Genomic DNA, 23,436 nt, shown 5'->3' with positions numbered 1-23,436 from the left:
AGAGGGAAAAAAAGGAAAGATCTACAAAAATTCACTGAAGAGAAGAACTCCTTAAAAAATAGAACTGGCCAAATGGAAAAGGAGGTACAAAAAAGTTCACTGAAGAAAATAATTCCTTAAAAATTAGAATTGAGCAAGTGAAAGCTAATGACATTGTGAGACATCAAGAAACAGTCAGACAAAATCAAAATAATTAAAATAATAAAAGAAAAGGTGAAATATGCCATTGGAAAAAGAACTGAACAGGAAAGTAGATCCAGGAGAGATAATTCAAGAGTTATTGGATGACCTTAAAGTGATGGTTTAAAAAAAGAAGCCTAGACATCATCCTTCAAGGAATTATGTAGAAAAACTTCCCTGATATTCCAGAACCAGAGGGTAAAATAAAAATTTAAAGAACCCACGGATCACCTCCTGAGATTCCAAAATGAAAACTCTAAGTAATATTATAGCCAAATCTAGACCTCCCAGGTCGAGGAGAAAAAACTGTAAGCAGCCAGAAAGAAACAATTCAATTATGGTGGAGCCATATTCAGATAACAAAAGATTTAACAGCTGCTACATTAAAGGATCAGAGGACATTTTCTGGAAGCTAGGATTGCAACCAAGAATTACCTACCCAGCAAAACTGAGTATAATCCTTCAGAATTATAAATGGATATTCAATGAAATAGAGAATTTTCAGGCATTCTTGATGAGAAGACTGAGGTGAATAGAAAATTTGACTTTCAAATATCAGATACAAAAGAAGCATAAAAAAGTAAATAGGAAAGAGAAATGACAAGTGATTCAATAAGGTTAAACTCTTTATTCCTGAACAGGAAAATTATGTTTATATCTCTTAAAACTTTTTTCATTATTAGAGCAATTGGAATTAGTATACATAGACAGAAAGCAGAGATATGACTTGATGATTATCTAAAGAAAAATAAAATTAAGGGATGAGAAAGAAGAATGAACTGGGAAAAGGGAAAGGGAGGAGGTAGAATGGATAAATTATCTGAAATAAAAGAAACCTGAAAGATATTTTATAGTGGATAGGGAAATGGGGAAAGCAGAGAGGGAGGGCACATGAACCTTACTTTCATCAGAATTGACTCAAAGAGGCAATAATACATACATTTCAGTTGGATGTAGAAATCTATATTGCCACACAGGAAAGTAGGAGGGAAAGGGGATAAAAAAGAGACAAGCTCGTAGAAAAGAGAACAGCTTGGGGGAGGTAAAAGTCAGAAGCAAAAGACTTTTGAGAATGGACAGGATAAAAGAAGAGAGAGTAGAATGAACAGGGGGAAATAGGATGGAAGGAAATACATAGTTGGTAATCATTACTGTGAAAAAAATATACATTAAGCTTCTCTGATAAAGATTTCATTTCTCAAACACATAGAAAACAGAGTCAAATTTATAAAAAAAAATTAAGAGCCATTCCTCAGTTGATAAATGGTCGAAGGTTATGAACAGACAGTTTTCAGAAACAGTAATCAAAGCTATCTATAGTCTAAATAATTATTGAAGAGAGAAATGCAAATTAAAACAACTCTGAGCTACTACCTCACACCTGTCAGTTTGGTTAACATAACATAAAAGTAAAATGACAAATATTGGAGGGTATGTGAGGTTTTTAAAACACTAATAAACCATTGGTGAAAGTGCATGCTGATTCAGCCATTCTGGAGAGTAATTTGGAAATATACCCAAAGGGCTATAAAACCATGCATATCCTTTGACCAAGTAATATGAGTACTAGGTCTATATCCAAAAGGGATTTTTTAAAAAAGGTAGAGGACCTATATGTACAAATTTTTTTTTAGATCAGCTCTTTCAGTGGTGGCAAAGAATAGAAAATTGAGAAGATGTTCATCAGTTGGGGGATGTTTCAAAAAGTCATGATGTATGAGTATAAAATAATGCAATTGTGCTATAAGAAATGTTGAGCAGCTAAATCATTATTTATTAGAGAAATGCAAATCAAAACAACTCTGATGTACCACATCACACCTATCAGATTGGCCAACATGACAAAACAGGAAAATGATAAATGTTGGAGAAGATGTGGGAAAATTGGAACACTAAAGCATTGTTGGTGGAGTTGTGAAATGATCCAAACACTTTTGGAGAACATTTTGGAAATACTCCCAAAGGGATATAAAAATGTGCATACCCTTTGATCCAGCAGTAGCACTTTTAGGACTAAAACTGCGATGAGATCATACAAATGGGAAAACAACCCAAACATACAAAAATATTCATAGCAGCATTTTTTAGTGGTGGCAAAGAATTGGAAATTGAGAGGATGCCCATCAATTGGGGAAGTCTGAGCAAGTTGTGGTATTTGAGTGTAATGGAATACTATTGTGCTATAAGAAATGATGAACAGGTTGACTTCAGAAAAACCTGGAAAGACTTGTATGGTCTGAAGCTGAGTGAAGGGAGCAGAACCAAGAGAACTTTGTACACAATACTAGCCATATTGTGCAATGACTACTATTGATAAACTTAACCCTTCTCAGCATTACAAGGCTCTAAGACATTTCTAGAGGCCTTGTGATGGAAAATGCTATCCACATACTAAGTAAGAACTATGGAAGTTGAATCACTATAATTTTTTTTCTCTTCTGTTGAGTTTTGCTTCCTTTTTCTGATGGTTCCTCCTATTGGTTTTAATTTTTACTTATAACTTCACTAATGTGAATATATGTTTAATAGGAATGTAAATGTATAGCCTATGTCAGATTGTGAACTGTTTTGGGGAGGGTGGTGGGGAGGAAGGGTGAGAAAAATGTTAAACTCAAAAGCATATGGAAGTGATTTTTGATAAATCAAAATAAATTAATGAATTTAAAAAAAGAAAAAAAGAAATGTTGAGCAGGATGATTTCAGGGGAAAAATATGAAAATGTTTACATGAAGTGGTACAAAGTGAAATCAGCAGAACTGGGATAATATTTTGCACAGTAACAATTATGTAGTATATTGAACTAATATTAATAACTTAGCTATTCTCAGTAATACAATGATCTAAGACAATTCTGTAGGACTTATAATGAAAGGTGCTGTCCCTCTCCAGAGAAAGAACTGGTACAGCCTAAATGCAGATTAAATATACTTTTCCTTTACTTTATTTTTCTTTTTTTTTCTCTGTTTACTTTCACAGAACAACTTACATGGAAATTTGTTTTGCACGACTGCATATGTATAACCTATTCCCAATTGCTTGCCTTTTCAATGAGGGTGGGAGGGGAGGGAAAATTTGGAACTCAAAAAAAATAGAATGTTAAAATTGTTTTTAAATGTAATTGGGAAAAAGAAAATATTAAACAAGATTAAAAAATATACACACATATGTAACCTATGGAAGGTGATAATGTATTACCAGGCATCAATAATTTAAAAAAATATATTATCATAGAAGGCATGCAGTTATATACATATTATACTAAACTGAATGACAACAAATTAGTAGAGCGAGCAAAGCCTTGAATGAATATCACAACTACTAAGAAACTTTTAATGGAGCAAATGCAAAAGAATAGAAATGAAAAAAGAGTCATTACCTGTACAATGAAGAATAAGATCACTCATCATAACAATTGACACTTGGTGGACATCATGGGGCAGAAGGATCTTCAGGGTTCTGGGAGTTGAATTGGGGATGGAGTGGAGGACAAGGAAGCTAGGATGGTTTGGGACATATCATTGGTGTATAAACAAAGTATATGGACTTTGATAACATGCTCCATACCTTATAGTTCTGCCATAGCCCCAAGCTGTTAGTTCCAGTCAGAAGAAAATTCACTAAAGCAATTCAGTTTAATCCAATAGGCATAGTTTTATTTCCTTTGTTTTTCAAGCAAATGATTGTATATGTGGATAATTCCCAATTTAGAAGTTTGTCCCTCTAATATAGATTGGCAAATAATAATTTCCACCTTAATTTTTTTGTTTTGTTTTGGTCCTGTGATTTCATTGTCATAGTGACTTCTCAATGAGGATGCTTACTAAACTCTGTAAACTGATAGTATTAGAGCTAGCTGGAGCATTGAAGGTTGATTTACTCAAGGTCACACAGATAGAAAGTGTCAAGGGTAGGACTTCAAACCAAGTCTCTCTGAATACAAGGCTAAGGCTTTCTCCACTATGTCTTTTTGGCTCCCATGCACATTCGTATTTCAAATAAAAAGAAGTCTGACCTACGTAAGTCTCATAATGTTTATATCTTTCAGTTGGTTCATATGTAAAAGGAAGAGTTTAGATTTGCTTGTCTCTAAGGTCCCTTTTAGCTCTACATATGTGTTCCTTTAATTAGTAAAGGCATATCAAACTTTTGGGAAGGCTTATATACAGATAAATAAATGGAAAATGTAATGTGGGTGTGGGGACTGAGTAGTTATAACTGGTTGTGGGTGGGATCCACCAGGAAACACTTCATAAAGGAATAACAACTGAATTGAACCTACTTATCAGCTGTTGTTCCATTATATCTGATTCTGTGACATTATTTGGGTTTTTCTTGGCAAATATATGGAAGTGATTTTCCACTTCCTTCTCCAGCTCATTTAATAGATGAGGAAACGGAAGCAAGTAGGGTTAAATGACTTGTCCAGGAAGACACAGCTATCAAGTGTCTGAAGTCAGATTTGAAATCAAAAGATAAATCTTCCTTACTGCAGGCTCAGCACTCTATCTTCTGTACCACATACCTGTCCTTTAATATGCTCATTTATAAGAAATAAGTAGTAATGGGTTTTCCATGATTTCCTGAATGTGTACTTGAAATATAATATAGTTATTCATTCATAATGTCCTGGTAACCTATGTAAAACCACCATCATCACTTACACTATCAGCACTGAAACACTCCCACATTTCCATTTCTTTGTAGATGGAAGGGAAAAGCAAAGCAGATTCCATTTTGTTGAGAAAGAGCTGTCTGTTGTTCATTCAGCCTGCCCCCATTTCTTTCAGGGTCATACTTTTTGTGGGTCATATTTTCATGCCTGGATTACTTCGTCAAAGAATTCTGGAGCAGAGAACACACTTGATGGAAAAACAACCAAGCTGGAAATGTATAGATAATTAAGTTCTCCCCCTCATTCTTCTGCTACAGGTTTTGATGGATAGTTGTATTAACATCAAGTGGGGAGGAAGCTTTAAAAAGAAGTGATGATCATTACTTCTATGTATTTATTCAGAGCCCAGTATGGATTGTTTTTCCTTCAGCAAACTAAATACAAGTAAACTTTGCAGATGGTCACTTGTCAGCAATATCTGTACACCCACCCTTCTTAGTGGAGATATTTTTTAAGCCAAACTGAGAAATGCTTTAAACAATTTATAATTTGGAAGTTAAAATTAAAATGAGTATACCACACTGTATAGTTCAAGTTCTGTCGAGGACATTTAGTTAGCAATGGTATTCTCTTTCTATTCAATCTACTTTATTAACATGGATAAGCCAGAGAACAAAGTAGGACAAAAAGAATGAAGGAAGGGACTTGAATGCATGCTGTTAGAGGATCAGTAGAAGGAATTGAGGATTTAGGTAAAATATATTTGTTTTTCTTAAGTATTTGAATGGCTACATTTGGAAGAGGAATTAAACTTTCTTTGCTTGGACACAGAAGGCTAAATTAGGAACAATGAATGGAAATTTCAAAGAGATGAATTTTGATTGCTGCAAAGGAATGTTTCCTAAAAATTAGAGTTATTCAAAAATCAAATGACTGCCTCGGGAATACTGGACTCCCTTTCAATAAAAATTTCAAGAAAAGGTTCAATATTCCCTTACATTACAGAGGAAATGTTATGTTCAGATACAATTTGTTTATAAATCTGAGATACTGTGACATTCTAACAACAAGTTAATCTATGTTAAACCAATATATTTATGGGGGTTAAAGTTATGTTTACATAATTGCAATTAGATAAAATAATCTTCACTAAGCCTGTAGTAGCAGTGGACTCCACACTTCAGGGGAACTATTTTTTTTTTTTATAGAATCAGGGAATATTCTTACTAAAATAAATGACAATACACATTTGTAACTTTTTAAACTCTATCTCCATTTTTACTTCTCCAGCACAAGGACATTTTCATTCAGGAAATAAAATGCTCTCCTGAAAATGACTTTGGACTGTATGGAGTAACTCATTTAATAGTCAGCAAACTCTCTGGCTCAGTCAGGGTACTTTTACTCCTTTGTTGGGAAAAACAAAAACAAAATCAAAAACTCAGGCACTTAATGACGGCTCTAAATGTTCATTAATTCTATCTCCCAAAAGTTTTAAACTGCCACAATGATCCAATCTGTCTAGATTAAACTTCTTTCTGGCTTTTTCTCTTTTTTTTCTCAAAGGTTTCATTGATTTAATAGCTACTGGCAGAGGAAGTCTCTTAGCAACATGACTCTGAGCAATAAGTCTGTTTAGGCTTTGATCATATGGATTGGAGGTGTGATCCTGGAGAAGAATTATGCTGGTCAGAGATGAACCAAGAGGCAAGAAATGATTGCATTTGAAGAGTTCCCCCTTGGCTGTGTCTGGAACATAAAATAGCTGAAGAACCTTGAGAAGGAATTAACAAGGGTGCCTGCTGCAGGCACTACACTTTTGCTCAAGTAGTATAACAGCTCTAACCAGAGAAGGTAGCCAGAACTTTGCAAATTGTAAGAATACTGGTAATGCATTCATTCTTACAGTCCTCCAGCACCATGATAACAGCAGTATTTATCACTTCAATAAAATGTGTGATTTTATTGGTCTAGGTAATGCTCAGCAAGAAAATCCTTCCTACTGAATTAGACATTCTTGCTCTGCAATTTATGATCCTATGGAGTTGCCTAAGATGCTAAGAGGTTAAGCTGACTGCCCAGGGTCATATGGCAAGTATATGTTGAAGGCAGAAAAATGTTTGAACTCAAACATTTATGGCTCTAACACAGGGTCATGTCTCAGAGGCATCATTAGACCACCATTTCTCAGTAAAAACACATCGTTCAAATGTAAAGCTCCTGAATGAAATGCTAGGTTAAGTTCCCTTTCACCTTACCCTCCATCAACATTTAAAACATTTTCCATAGGGATCTGGTGTTAACACATAATGTTGTATCACACACACATACTCAAACACACCCCTGCTGCCATAAATCAATAGGTTATTAAATGACTATTATGTGACAGGAAGTATGAAAACTATGGAAAATGTTTGGGACACAAAGGAAAAAAAGCTCAACAGTCCGTGGCCTTTAATCAAGGGTGGTTTTGCTTTTTTTCTTTTGTTGCCACATATAAGGAATTTCTCATATAGGCTATACATGTACATTCTTATTAAACATATTTCCACATTAGTGATGTTGTAAAATTAGAAACAATATGAGAAACCAGCAGAAAGAGGAAACAAAACTCAACAGAAGGAAAAAAAGTAGCAAACAGTATGCTTTGATCTGCATTCACACTCCATAGTTCTTTCGTAGGATGTGGATAGCATTTTCCATCATGAGGCCTTTGAAGATGTCTTAGATCTTTGTGTTGCTGGGAAGCATTAAGTTTATCAATATTAGTCATCGCACAACATGGCTATTATTGTGTATAATGTTCTCTTGGTTCTGCTTACTTCACTCAGCTTCAGACCATACAAGTCTTTCCAGGCTTTTCTGAAGTCAGCCTGTTTATCATTTCTTATAGCACAACAGTATTCCATTACATTCATATACCACAACTTGATCAGCATTTCCCCAATTTAAGGGCATCCTCTTAATTTCCAATTCTTGGCCTCCACAAAAAGAGCTACTATAAATATTTTTGTATATATGGGTCCTTTTCCCATTTGTATGATCTCTTTGGGCTATGGCCCTAGAAGTTAGAAGTCCTATTGCAGGGTCAAAGGGTATGCACATTTTTATAACTCTTTGGCAATACTTCCAAACTGCTCTCCAAAATGGTTGGATCATTTCACAACTCCACGAACAATACATTAGTGTTCCAATTTTACTGCATCTTCTCCAACATATATCATTTTTTTGTTCTGTCATGATAGCCAATCTGATAGGTGTGATGTGGTACCTCAGAGTTGTTTTGATTTGCATTTCTCTAATCAATAATGAATTAGAGCATTTTTTCATATGACTGTAGATGGCTTTAATTTCTTCATCTGAGTATTGCCTGTTCATATCCGTTGACCATTTATCAATTATGGAATGACTTATATTCTTATGAATTTGACTTAATTGTCTATATATTTTAGAAAAAAGACCTTTATCAGAGAGAGTGGTTGTAAAAATTCTTTCCCTATTGTCTACCTTCTTTCTAATCTTAGTTGCATTGGCTTTGTTTGTGCAAAAACTTTTCAATTTAATGTAATCAAAGGTATCAATTTTGCTTTTCATAATGTTCTCAGTCTCCTGTTTGGTCAAGAATTCTTCAGTTCTCAATAAATTTTAAAGGTAAACTATTCCTTGCTCTCCCAGTTTGCTTACAGTATCAGCCTTTATATCTAAATCATGAACCCATTTTGACTTTATTTTGGTATATGGTGTGAGATACTGATGTATGCCCAGTTGCTGCCCTACTCTTTTCCAGTTTTCCCAGCAGTTTTCTTTTTCTTTCAAAGAGTGTGTTCTTATCCCAGAAGCCGTGGTCTTTGGGTTTGTCAAATAAGAGATTACTAAAGTCATTGACTACTGTGTCTTCAATACTTAACCTATTCTACTAATCCATCACTCTGTTTTTTAGTCACATAGTTTTTGACGATAGCTGCTTTATAATACAATTAATATCTGGAATGGCTAGGCCACCTTTCCCTGGGTTTCTTTTCCTTAATTCCCTTGATATTCTGGAACTTTTGTTCTTCCAAATGAATCTTGTTATTATTTTTTCTAACACTATGAAATGAACGTTTGTTAGTTTGATTGGTATGGCACTGAATAAATAATTTAGCTTAGGTAGAATTGTTATTTTTATCATATTAACTAGGCCTACCCATGAGCAACTCACGTTTTTCCTATTATTTAGATCTGACTTTATTCGTGTGAAAAGTCTTTTGTAATTGTGCTCATGTAGTTCCTGGGTTTGTTTCATCAGGTAGACTCCTAAATATTTTGTAATGTCTGCAGTAACTTTGAATGGAATTGGTCTTTCTATCTCTTGCTGTTGGGCTTTGTTGGTAATATATAGAAATGCTATTTATGTGGGTTTATTTTATAGCCTGCAACTTTGCTAAGGTTGTTTATTAAGTCAAGTAGTTTTTTACTTGATTCTCTAGATTCTCTAAGTATGTCATCATGTCATCTGCAAAGAGTGATAGCCTTGTTCTTCTTTGCTTATTCCAGTAACTTCAATTTCTTTTTCTTCTCTTATTGCTAAAGCTAACGTTTCCAGTATGATATTGAACAACAGTGGTGATAGTGGACATCCTTGGTTCACCCCCGATCTTATTGGAAATACTTCTAGCTTGTCACCATTGCATATGATGCTTGCTGAAGGTTTCAGGTAGATGGTATTTATTATTTTAAGGAAAACTCTACTTATTCCTATGCTCTCTATTGTTTTTAATAGGAATGGGTGTTGTATTTTGTGAAAAACTTTTTCTGCATCTATTGAGATGATCATGTAATTTTGTTAGGTTTGGTGTTGATATGATCAATTATGCTAATAATTTTCCTAATATTGAACCAGACCTGCATTCCTGGCATAAATCCTACCTGGTCACAGTGTATTATCCTTTTGATAAGTTGCTGTAAACTATTTACTGTTATTTTATTTAAAATTTTTGTATCTATATTCATTACTAAAATTGATCTATAATTTTTTCCTCTGTTTTGACTCTTCCTGGTTTAGGTATCAGTATCATATTTTTATCTTAAAAAGAATTTGGTAAGACTCCTTCTTCATCTATTTTCCCAAATAATTTATATAGTATTGGAATTCATTGTTCTTTAAATGTTTGATAGAATTTTCTTGTAAATCCATCTGGCTCTGGAGATTTTTTCCTAGTGAGTTCATCAATTGCTTGTTCAATTTCTTTTTCTGAGATGGGGTTATTTAGTTATTTTACTTCCTCTTCTGTCAATCTGGTCAATTTATATTTTTTTAGATAGATATTCTGCTTTTGTTTTAAGAGCCATTGATGAACTCAAATTTTTTACCCCATGAATAACACCATAAGAACCATGTTGCATTGTCTCAATGATAGAAGCCTATGAAAATATTTCCTTCTATGATTCATCCTCAATTAGAAAGAAAGGACTGGATTATAGCTCCAAAAGGCAGTGTAGGGTAAAAATACTCTTATCTGGAAAACCATAGGCACATCGATTGGCCAAATGGCAACTTCAGTTTTCACATGTGGTGTAGCAACACTTGGGTTGAGTGTGTTTCAATGATGCTGGATATGTATTCCAGTGCCCCGAATACACGCACACACACACACACACACACACATGCACACACACATATGTATGTATATATGTGTGTGTGTATGTATTCCCTGATTTGAAGAGATTGTGACTTCATCTTCACCTACTAACATCTATTTTTTTCTCCTCTTATTCTTCCTCCTTTTCCTCCTCAGTCCATAGGGTTTAGCGTTTTCACATGCATTTCTGAGGACCCTGTAATTATACAGGAAGAAATGTCTGTGCTAAGAATAGAAATTATTTAAAAAAAACAATTTAAGAAAATGGTTCTCCAATACTGTTTAATATTTGCTAAATTCCTACAAAAAGTGTTCAGTGGTGAATGGAATTTTATAAAAGAGATATCTCTTGGGTTGAATTGGTTGGACTTTATCTACCAGTTGTATGATATACAACCCCTTTCATGTCTCCTCTATGAAATTATAATGTCCATGAAGACAGAAACTTAGAGGGTATTTTTTTCTTTGTATCTCTAGCATTTAGCACAGATATTGACACATAATGAGTGCTTAATAAATGTTTATGGATTGGTGAACTGATATATGGCTTGGCATGCTGGACAGAACATTAGTCTAGGAGTTAAGAGACTTATGTTCAGATCCCTAAATATATTTGCCATATCTAACTCACAAAGTTGCTTTTAGAATTATGTGAGATAATGACTATCAAAGGACCTCAAAAAGTATAAAATGTTATAAACATGAATGAAGACACAGCATAAGAATTCACTCATGCGTTGTTTCAACAATACATTCAACAAGCATTTATTGTGCATCTATTCTATACATTGTACTATGATAGCTTCTGAGAAATATGTAATGAAACAAAGAGCTTTCCCCCCACATATTTCCCCACTCTTAAGGAATTTGTGATTTAGTAGAGGAAGATTATATATATGTAATATTTATAATGCCAATTCAAATTTATTTTCAATATGTATATGTATTATGTGAGATACAATAAAGTTTGAAAGTAAAAGCAAGAGAGTGAGATTTTAAGACCATAGATTTAGCACTGGAAGGGATCCAATATCTTCATTTTAACTGGGAGCACTGGCAGTCATACTCATGTCACAACTCGAAATTCAAAACTCTTTCTACGCTACCTTTTTAGGAGCTAGGAGATTAGAAGAATAAGAAATAATTTTCACATGGAGGAATCAAGGAAGGTTCTAAAGAGGAAGGGACATCAGAAATGTGAAGACTGTTGATGGGATAATGAGGTTTATTCCAATTTTAGGGGACAAAATGAGTAAAGGAATGAAAATGGGAAATTGTATGTTGTGTTGTGTATATGGTGAGTAATATTTTGTTGAGTTTAATGAAGTAATAGGAGATAAAATGTAACAAAGACAAGTTGGAATCAGATTATTGAGGGCCTTGATAGCACGGTAAAGAATCCTCTTTATTTGGTAGCCAAAGACTAGCCACCTAATTGTCTTAATCTTTCTGAGTAATGAATACTTTAAAAAAAATCTCTAAAATATGACATGAGGCAAATAGTTTTCTTTTATTAGTAATATGGTGGGGCTGCTAGCTAAGGAAAGCCTAGGTCTCTAAGCATGCGTATTATGCATGGAGAAGCTTTGGAAACCTACCTCTGGACATTTGTTACGCTCTAAGGATTATGGCAACATTGTTTAACCCCTATCCACCCAAACCTGTTATAGTTATTTTTTAAAAAAAATATTATGTAATTCTACCTGTAAAATATAGATAAGTTGTATGGCACCAAGAAGAATAATCTTAAAAGGATGGAATAGAAAGGCAAAAAACAAACAAACAACTATAACAAACACCCGATGTGAGTGTGTACACACACATATTTCACATACATATATGAAATATTTCTACAGTTGTGTTGAAATATGATTGCAATGTCCCATGTTGATGAGACAGACCGTTCATATGATAAAACTGATGCATTAGGATAAGATGGAAAATAAGATGGAGGCAGAGACAGAGAGGAAGATAGTCAAAGGGAGACACACAGACAGACAGACACAGAGAGAGACAGAGACAGTGACACCCAGTGAAAGAGATTGGTTTGGAGGTGTAGCAAGATCCCAGAGGAAGGAAGGAAGAAAAAACGGGAACAGAAGCAGAAGAAGAGGAGGTAGCCAGTTGACACTGGAAGAAAGAGGGCTGCCTCATTGCCTAAAGACAAGAAGAAATACGAGACAATGTTTGAAGCATATAGGGATGTGTGGTGAGAAGGTTCGTAGCTTGGGGTGATGCTTGACTGAGATAATTTGGATATGTATGTTATGAGAGATGAATAGTTTGCTGAAATAAGAGTGAAAGGAGCTTGAAATGCACCCAAAAAACCAATGAATTACCTACAAATAGCTTTCTAAATTTCTTTATATCTTTTTTAATCTTAGTCTTTACTCTCGAACACTTAAATGGGTGCATATATATAAATATATATTTGTTTACATGTTATCTCTTTATTAGCTTGTGAGCTCCTTGGTAGCAGAGGCTGCTTTTGTCTTTCTTTATATCATCCACACTTAACATAATATTTTCCATATAGTAAGGGTTTAATAAATACATACTGACTGACTTTATATCTAGTTGCTAACATTTACTTCAACAAAATTACCTAGTATTTGGTAATTATCTGTATGTATACATCTTGTTTCCACAACTAGAGTGAAATCCTTTTGAAGTCACTAGATTATTTCAACTCTTTGTATATGCAGCACCTCGTACCATATCTGGCACATTATAGCTGCTTAGTAAATGATTTTTTATTAGTCACTTTTTTGTCTATTTCTCAGAACCCTTTAGTGTTTGGCAATGAGGAAAGAAGCATACATTATACATTTCAAAATTCATATGAGAGTTGAAGCCACTTTCAGGAGTGCCCTTCCTTCTAAAGGGAAGTAAAATGACAGTTAACTTTAGGAAGGAAGGATTTTTCTCCCCAGGATAATAAATATTAAAGGGCTTCCACTAAAGTTCAGCGAGAGGAAGAGGAGGAGAAGATCAAAGATGGCAACTCCATCTCTGATGAGTCCCTCAGAGGGACACTGTCTTGTCCTCTCTCCACTCACTTGACCTTACCCTAAGGAGGAGCCAAGGAAAGCTAGTCTCAAGGATTAGCTCTACACGAGATTTTGGTTTTCAAGTTCTGATGTCTTTCCCTTAGATATTTCCTGCTTCTACCACCGATTATGATTATTGACATTATCATTATATTATATCCTTCTTATGAAAATAAGCAAGATGTTAGATTCATAAATGGAAGGTCTTGAGTTTACTTCTCAGAGAACGATGGGTCTTTTATAGTCAGCAATGAATAATGGATAAAGAGCTGGACTTGGAGTGGGAGGACCTGAGTTCAAATACTGCCTCAGAAATGTACTAGGTGTGTGACATTAGGTAAGTCACTTAACCTCTTCCTCAGTTTTCTCATCTGTGAATGAGAGTTGGATTGTATAGTTTCTGAAGTCCCTTCCATCCCTTAATAGATAATAATGATAATGGAATGTGATGATTGCCTCTAATAGAAGAATTTCTAGGAATCTGTGGGGACAGGCCAATTTTGAATCAGAAATAATAATAATTCACTTTTCTTAGTACTTTAGCATCTGTAAAAAAAAAACCCACTCTTTTCATAGATTCACTTTGAAGTATGCAAAGTTAGTTTCATTTTCCCCATTTTAAAGATGTGGTAGCTGAGTCTCTGAGGTGTTAAGAGCCTTGATCATAGTTCCACAGCTTGACAATATCTGAGGCATTACCGAAGATTAGATCTGCCTGTACCAAGTCCAACATACTCTCTCCTATACCAAGTTTCCAAGCAGCATCCACTAAACCTTAGAAAGAAGATATTGCCATGAACTATTTTGTTTTCACTGGAAGGAGAAACAAGTAAAACTCAGAGTCACTGAAGCATCCTGAATATTTGTCCAGTGGAGGGTGACTAAGATCCCACAGTGTCCCAGGAAAGGACCCTGATCAATAGCTTCAAATTACAAGAATCTGTTATCATTAATGAGACCAGCAAAAGCAGGAGGGGAAAGGGTGTAGGGGAGGAAAAAATATGAAAAGAACAGAAATGAAGCAATTAAGCAGGACAAAGGATGAATTTAATTGAAGAAAACTACTTCAAAGAGGTAAGGACTCTATCAAACTAATAGTTGAGGAAGATAATGAATTTGAAGAATGGAACCAGTTTGTGTGGATAACATGTATCTAAGTCTCTTCAGCAGCCAATATGCAATCATAATTAGCTATAATTTCATCTGAAATTCAGAGGCAATGAGCTTCAAAAACATGGCTGAATGAGTCATGAATGGCACCAGATTTAAATTACAGAGTTGAAAGGTTGAGTATTAGTCATATAGATGCAAGGAACAAGAGAGGGGGGAAGAAGTGAAAAGAGAAAGAAGAAAGGCAAAATACTTGAGTATTTCAACTACTTTACTAATTTTCTGTCTTTTTCACATTTAAGAAAAATGTCTTGTAAAAGCATGTGTGCTTTATTTTACTTTATTTTATTTTATTTTGCTGTGTCTTTCACAAGGCCAAGCCTGGTAAAACTACCAAGCAATAAATTGGAATTTTTTTCCCCTTTACTTCTCTAATTTCTGTGTATTTGTGACCTCCTCCTCCTTTTCATCCCTCCCATCACACTGTCTTCACAACTTTGTTTCAGCACAATGTTCAATGTTCTCATATTTCCCTGTTTCCATCTACCAAAAGTAAAATGATCTGAGCATAATTTAATAAGATTGGGGAATAAAAAAACAAAACAAAGCACAAAAAAAAATGAAACAAAACCAGACAGAAACCTCAACTTAGAAACAAAAACCCTGTGAGGGATGTTAGTTCTAAATATCTCTCTTACTGTAAGTTCTCCCCCTTCCCCCTCAGAATCTGTGTCATCATCTGAGAAATGGGATACCAATACATGCTCTAATATCTTCTAAGTTGGTATACACATACCACCCATTACAGAAGTGGTTTTCTGTACACAATGATGCTTAATCCAAAAGCCTAAATCCTTAGTAGTAAAATGGAGATGACAGGACCTTTGAAATGACATATTGAAGCTTCCTTGGAATCCTTGAAAACGTATCATCTAGGATTCAGGGCTTCTAAAACTTTTCCAACTTGCCACCCCTTCAATGCTTCTTAAATTGTGGATCATGATGCCATATGGGATCATGACCCACAGTTTAAGAAGAGCTGAGGATAGCCACCTGCTTCACCTATGTATATGCCTATCTATAACCATATAAATTTTTAGCTCTTTTCTTTCATTCTAAATCCATAGAACACAGTGAGGTATTTCTTAGAACCTACAGTGGGTAACATCATCTAGATTTTTAAAAATTGAAAAATTTCTCAAATTTCCTGGCATTTTATTCACACACCTCCCAAAATTTGGTTTAAATGAAACTGGCTATTTTATAGTATAGCACAAACAGGTGTTATCTTCAGTCAACAAGACTCATGTTCTAGTCACTGTAAATAATGAAAATAATATCAATAATAATTCTATAAGAATGGAACTGTATTAAGAACTTTATAATTATATTCTCATTTAATCTTCACAAGAGTCTTGGAAGGTAGACACTATTATCATCCCAATTTTAAAATGATAGGACTAAGGCAAAGAGACATTTAGTGACCTGCCGACAGTCACACAACTAGTAAGCATCTAATGCTGGATTTGAACTTCGGTCTTCTTGACTCTAGTCCCATGAATCTGTCTACTGCACAACCTAGCTACCTGAGGAGAAAATGATAAAGATAGAGAGGATGGTCAACATAGCAAAATATAGCAAGATTGATCAAGACAGATTATATCTAAGGAAAAAAAAAGATTTGATGATTATGAGATTATTTGGTACCTTGGAAAGTACAGCTTCAGTTGACTGATGAGGGACTAGTAAAGTTACAAATCATATTGCAACGGCTTTTGGAGTAAATAAGAGATAAGAAACATAAACAGCAAGTACAGATAAGTTGCAGAAAAAGTTTGGCTAAGAAAGGAAGAACAATTTTAAAAAGTAGCTTGACAAGACTGGAAAGACTTGGGCAAGCAATATCATAATGAACTTTAATTGCAGGCTAAGGAATTAGTCTTTTATCCTAAAGCAACTGAAGATTGTGTGTGTGTGTGTGTGTGTGTGTGTGTGTGTGTGTGTGTGTGTGTGTAGCAATGAGGTGAAGTGACTTCTCCAGGGTCATGCAGCTAAGTAAGTGTCAAATGTCTGAGACCAGATTTGAACTCAGGACTTTGCGACTCCAGAGCTGGTGCTCTATCCACTGTGACCTTTAGCTGCCCCTGAAGATTTTTGATCAGAATAGTGATATGATTAATTCTGTTACTGAGGAAAAGTTGAAAGTTGTGTGGAGGATGAATTGGAAGGGTGAGAGATTGGAAGGAAAGAGATCAACTAAGAGGCTATTTCAGTAATTGAGGCAAGATGTGGTGAAGACCTAATCTAAGAAAGATGTGAAAAGAATTGAAGGGTGTATAGAAACAAAGAAAATTAATTTATTAGATTTTTGGAGTAAGGAAGAGAGAAAAGTGAAGAATGATTTCAAGATCTTTAGGGTCTAGGGAGAGTAGAGAAACAATGAGGTTTTTTGAACATGTGTTTGAGTTTTGTATCTGAAGTTGGAAATGTCCAAAAAGCAACAGGTGATGTCAGAGTTTAAATCAAGAGAGAGATCACATTTGGAAATTGGAAATTGGATATACAGATCACTTGATTTGAGAATATAGTTGAGCTATGGGGGCAGGAGAGAGAGAGAGAGAGAGAGAGAGAGAGAGAGAGAGAGAGAGAGAGAGAGAGAGAGAGAGAGAGAGAGAGACAGAGACAGAGACAGAGACAGAGAGACAGAGAGAGACAGAGAGAGAGAGACAGAGAGAGAGACAGAGAGAAAAGAAGAAGAAGAAGAAGAAGAAGAAGAAGAAGAAGAAGAAGAAGAAGAAGAAGAAGAAGAAGAAGAAGAAGAAGAAGAGAAAAAAGAAAGAAAAGACAGAGGAGAGTAGATAGGAAACAGAGCTGACATGAACACTTGCAAGGGCTTTGGACACACTAGAGTTAGGGTTTTTTCTTTTTTTTTGACAGGGATCTATAAAGGACAAATCAGCAAAGGGGATTGAGTGACCTAGTAGGCTGAGGAATTAATTGTTAGATTCGGTAACTCAGAAATCATTGGTAACTTTGGAAAGAGTAATTTCAATGTGAGGAAGAATTTGGAAGACAAATTACAATGGGTTTAGATGAAAGTGAAAGGAAAAGAAGTGGAGGTAATGGAATGTAAACACTTTATTTGTTTTATTCCCACCCCTCTTCACTCCAAATATTTGGCTATGAAAAGAAAAGGAGATTTAGAAGAATACCTTGAGGATCCAGGGAGAGCTAGTGATCTCTTTCTATTATTATTATTATTTTTTTTAATAAGGACATTATTGTACATACCAGTAAATAGGGAGAAATGGAATATTGGACAGAGGTAGTGGTTGGGAAATTAGACCTTGCATGAAAGGATTTGTGCTTGATTAGATGAGAGAATAAGAGCAAGGATATAAACATCTAAAATAGCAGTAGCAGTAGTATTAATAGTTATAGTAGTGGAAATAATAGGAGTAGGAGTAGTAGCAGCAGCAGCAGCAGAAAAAACAGCAATATTTTATTATAAGCATCCAGCACAAAATCAAACATATAGTTGGCACTTAAGAAATGCTTATGAAACTGAAGGTAAATTCAACAGGTCCTCTATCTCTTCTATCTCTCTCATGCATCCCTATATCAGTCACTTCCTTCCCCTCACAAGGTAGTAAGATTATAAATTCCTTGAAACTAAATATCATCTATAAATGCTTTACAACACTTCTAGAATATGCAGGACTTAATAGGTACTCTATCAATTAAGTGGAATGTATAAACCTAAATGACTTCAAGTGAAAAAATAGTATGCATATGAAAGGCCTTCATAAATATTTACTGCTTATTTTACTAATAAATTTAGCTCTTTCTTGATAATTAAGAACAGAGGCAGACAGCATGAGTTCCCTCTCTTGGTACATCTGCAGTTTTCCTATTGTTCAGTCCTGCCTGACTTTTCATGACCCCATGGACGATATCATGCCAATACTATCCATGAAGTCTTCTTGGCAAATATACTGGAGTGGTTTGCCATTTCCTTGTCTCATATGGAGTAGAGCCCTCCTATTCCTGGACAGTTAAACACTGCTTTTCACCCATAAGATAACCTACCTCCTACCATTCATGAACCTTTCTTGTATGAAGAAATCTTGGTTTAATCATCAGTGTGGGGGGGATAAAACATGACTGGGGCTCATTGTCCCTCTTGATACTCTCCCACCTTCACTTCTCCTCTAGGCCAGCCTATGATTTTCTGTTTATGCTTGCTCATTTCTCCTTCACTAAACATTCTTTGCTATCAGAAGTTCTCAGAAGTGTTCACATGGATTATTGCATGTGACCTGACACTCTGCAGGGAGATCTTTTAATGGTGTTCTACTCACAAAATCCTGATAAGCTTCACAAATTTTTTGTTTTCCTTCTCAGAATTTGCATAATAATCTAAAGCATGGTTTTGGTGGCAGTTACTTCTTTTCTGGCTGCCTTTACAAGGAAAAATAAATCCCTGCATTGGGCTGAGATATGACAGGAGGTTAAAGTTGGTAGTATAAAATTTTCAAAATCTATAGAAAAGTTAGGGAAAACAGCATGTAACTTGTAGAGTGCTATAAGAGTGTTACTTATGGTATATGGGAAATACTTGTGGATTGGGAATCTACAGGCCACGGTTGGAATCCTGGTTCTGTCATTTATTACTTTGGGGATTGTGGACAAGTTATTTAACCTAATTGTACCTCAATTTTCCCATATATAAAGTAAGGATGGAAATAGGGGCTAGAATGGTCATTACCCTCTGCCCATGCAAGTGGGAACCTTCTCTGTAACATATACTTAGAGAGTTGGCTACAGTAGGGGTTGACTGCAGACTGGACCAAATCTTGCCTGCCTTTTAATTTTGTATGATGTTAAAATTTAAAACACTCTTTTTAATATTTTAAAATAAAATTCTGTTTTTTAATTTTTTTAAATTTAGTTCATAATTCAGAAGAAGAAATGAAAGCTATCTATAGTCTTATGAAAAAGTGCTCTAAATCACTATTGATTAGGCAAATGAAAATTAAAACAACTCTGGGGTACCACCTCACACCAATCAAAAATAACAAATGCTGGAGGATTTGAGGGGAAATAAATATACTATGAAATAGTTGAGGTGATGAACTAGTCCAATCATTCTGCAGAACAATTTGGAGCTATTCATGGAGGCCTATAAAATTGCATACCCTTAGACCAAAACCACTACTAGGTCTATGACCCCAATGATATTAAAGAAAAAATAGTAGACACATACCTGTACACATACACATACACACACACACATACATATGCATATATACAGACATATATACATATACATATATATGTATATGTACATACACACATATATATGTACACACACATATATATGATTAACTCTTTCTGTAGTAGTAAAGAATTGGAAATTGAGGTAATACTTATCAGTTGGGAAATGGCTGAATAAGTTGTGATATATAATTGTGATAGAGCACTACTATACATAATAAATTATGAAGAAGGTGGTTTCAGGGGAAAAAGATGGCAAGACCCATATGCATAGATGCAAAGTGAAGTGAAAAGGACTGGAAGATCATCGTGCACAGTAACAGCAATGTTGCAATGATGATCAACTGTGAACGCTTTGGCTACTCTGATCAGTGCAAAGATCTAAGACAATTCTGAAGAATTTCTGATGGGAAAATTCTGTCTACTTCCAGAGTGAGAACTCATGAACTCTGGGTACAAATCAATTTTATTTTATTTTATTTTATTTTTTGCAATACGACTATTTTGGGAAGTTGTTTTGTATAATTTCACGTGTATAATTCACGTCATTTGGCTTTCCTTTTCAGTTGGTGGGGGAGGGGTTAGAGGGCAGGAGAGAATTTAGAACTCAAAATTTAAAAATAAAAGAATATTAAAAATAAATAAATAATTTATTGAAAAACATTTAGTTCATGGGCCATACAAAAGTAGATGCTGGTGGATTCAGTCTACCCATCAGTCTCTGGCCAGTACTGAGAGGGTAAGTGATTGGTATAAGCTCTCACAGACAAGAAGTGACAGACGTAGAAATGTAATCAAGGTCTTCTCAGGTTTTAGGCCCAGCCTCTTTCCTTTATGCCAAGTTTTTCTAAAAGAGAGATAATGAATGCTGAAATATGAAAAACCACATGGATAACAAGCTGACATAAGAATCAGGAAGACCTGGGTTCAAATCCCTCTTCTGAAACTTTAGATATGGAAGCTGTGCCAACTTTAATATCTTAGTGCCCCAGCCATTTATCAAAATATAAGTCTGTCTTGGGGCAAGTATAGATCTCCACTGGTACAGGAACGTACACATTGAGAATCGCCTATACCAATAAAATCAGAGAGCCAGTTTAAATGAATAAGTATACACAAATACATATGTAATATTTCCCTGTTAGGATTATATGTGATGATACATGCACATTTCCTACTTAACTTTATTTTATTATTTGACTTCCAATGATTATTTTTATCATTATTGTCATCTCCTCTTTTTCTTCTATATATGTATATGTGTATACGGACATATTTGTTGAAAAGAAAAACTATATAATTGAACTTTTCAAATTTCAAAGTATTAATGTAAATACTAGTTTTATTATATATTCATATGCACAATTCATATATACTTGCAGTTACATATGTGTATTGATCAACTTATGTGATTGGAATTTTTAGGCATACCATATACATATGCTTATATTCCACATCAGCATATATTCTTATCCACCCTAATACATAAATTTGCATTGGACATAATGTCACCAAACATTAAAGTTTTGTTTTGGTTTAATTTGGAGGGTCTCATCTAAGTCTTAAATTTTTTTCTACCTTTATATCCTTTGCAACAGATGTGAGCACATAAACTACAATTATTTTTATTGTGGTCTTTTAGCTTATGTTCATCAAGAGAACTACATTGTAAAATGTCTATTAAAAATGATGTTTCTTTTTGCCTTTGAACACATGATAAATCAACTGCTTCAATACCTTTATTTGCTTCTCCAAGGAAAATTTATAAATAATTTCCTTTTAGCTGTAATTATTTTTTGGTGAGGATGCTGATTTATAGTAAGAATTTCATGATGTATATGATTCAGTTACTTTAATAGTATTCTGAAAAGATGCCTCAAATTTAGGGTAATAATAGTCAACAAATTAAACATTGTTAAAATGTTATAACTCTTTGTGAACCACCTTTTTTTTGAGAGAAGTAGAATGGGAGGTATATAACTAAATATGTATATGCTGTCTACTTTCTAGACTTTGAAATTATTGATATCAAGAGCAGTATTCGCATTTATGAATCCATACTTTCTTCCATAATACCTGGTATATAGTAGGCAGTTACTAAATGTTTGCATAGTTGTTGATTTAATGATTTATTGACTGCCATTATCACCCTAGAAAACGGAAAAAGGGAGTTGGATATTGGATATAACTGTGGACCATTCTCTGTCTGTCTGTCTCTCTGTCTGTCTTTCTTCCCCTCTCTCTTTTTCTCTCTCACTGTCTCTCTCTATCTCTATTTCCCTCTCTCTCTGTGTCTCTCCTTCTGTCTGTCTCCGTCTCTGTCTCTCTCCCTCCCTCCTTCCCCCTCTTTTTCTTTCTCTGTCTCTCCTAGTCTCTGTCTCTCTCTCCCTCTCTCTCTTTCTGTCTCTGTCTCTCCTTCTATCTGTCCCTGTCTGTCTGTCTGTCTCTCTCTCTCTCCTGCTATTTCTCCCCCACCCCAATATTCAAATTAGGCAGGGTCATAAGAAAAGGACTTAAGTAGAATTTACTCTGGATGAAAACTGGCACTAATACTAAGAATAGCACAAATTCCTTCATCACTTGAAAGTATGTTAACAAAACCCTGAGAGATATGGAAGACAATTTAGAGCGAAAAGATTCTTATAATCCTAGTTCTACTACTAGTGCTAAGTACAGAAAAAATTAGGTGGTGAAAGGCAGAGAACACTGAAGGGAAGTCAGGAAGAACTGAATACAATTCTAGCCTGAGACACTACCTGTGTGACTCACTTCACCTCTGACTGTCTCAGTTTTCTCAATTGTCAAGTAGGGTCTGTATTAGCCCCTACATCCCAGGGTTGTTGTGAGAATCAAATAAGAATATTTGTAAATCACTTACACTGGGCTGGCATACAGTAGGCAGAAATTAATTGGAAGCAAAAGGAATCTTAGCACTCTTTGTAGTATGTACTAGGAATAATAGAAAATGACAAGACAAAAAGTGCTTTCTCTAATTTATTAGCTAAATTTCATAAAGTAGAAGGCAGGCTTGGAACTGCCTAAGGGACACCCCAACTTTATTTGCTGTCCATTGGCTTTAAGTCTGATTTTAATTAAAATTCAGATATGTCATCTTTAATTTCAATCACAGAGGTAGGTGTTGTTTTAAACTTATCAGACACTTTCTTTTCTTCGGCTATTAGTGATTGAGCATATTTGGATAGACATTATTCTCTCTATGTTGTGGTGACAGGTGCTTTTAGATAGATAACTGCATCCTCTTAAATTTCAGTAATTTGAGAATTTATCCCTTTCTTAGTAACGTGGAAAAGGGAACATAGAATTTAGAATGGTTTGATCTAGACAAAAGTGGCAAATATACCAACTGCCATCTGAGAATAAAAGATCCTTGCAATTGTGCTTGCTATTTGTATGTCCTATTGAATTGAATATTATTGTGGTTGGGGAAGGAGCATAATAAAGTGGAAATATTGCTGGATTTGAAGTCAGAGGACTTGGACCCTACATTTCCAAGTTGTGCAACCTTGGAGAAGTCATTCAACATCTCTAGGTCTATTGGCTCCTGTATAAAATGAGAAAGATGGAC

The sequence above is a fragment of the Phascolarctos cinereus genome, unplaced genomic scaffold, assembly GCF_003287225.1.
Source record: "Phascolarctos cinereus isolate Bilbo 61053 unplaced genomic scaffold, phaCin_HiC Scaffold_2;HRSCAF=192, whole genome shotgun sequence".
In the NCBI taxonomy this organism is placed as follows: domain Eukaryota; kingdom Metazoa; phylum Chordata; class Mammalia; order Diprotodontia; family Phascolarctidae; genus Phascolarctos; species Phascolarctos cinereus.
Note: the sequence above shows the minus strand (reverse complement) of the source record.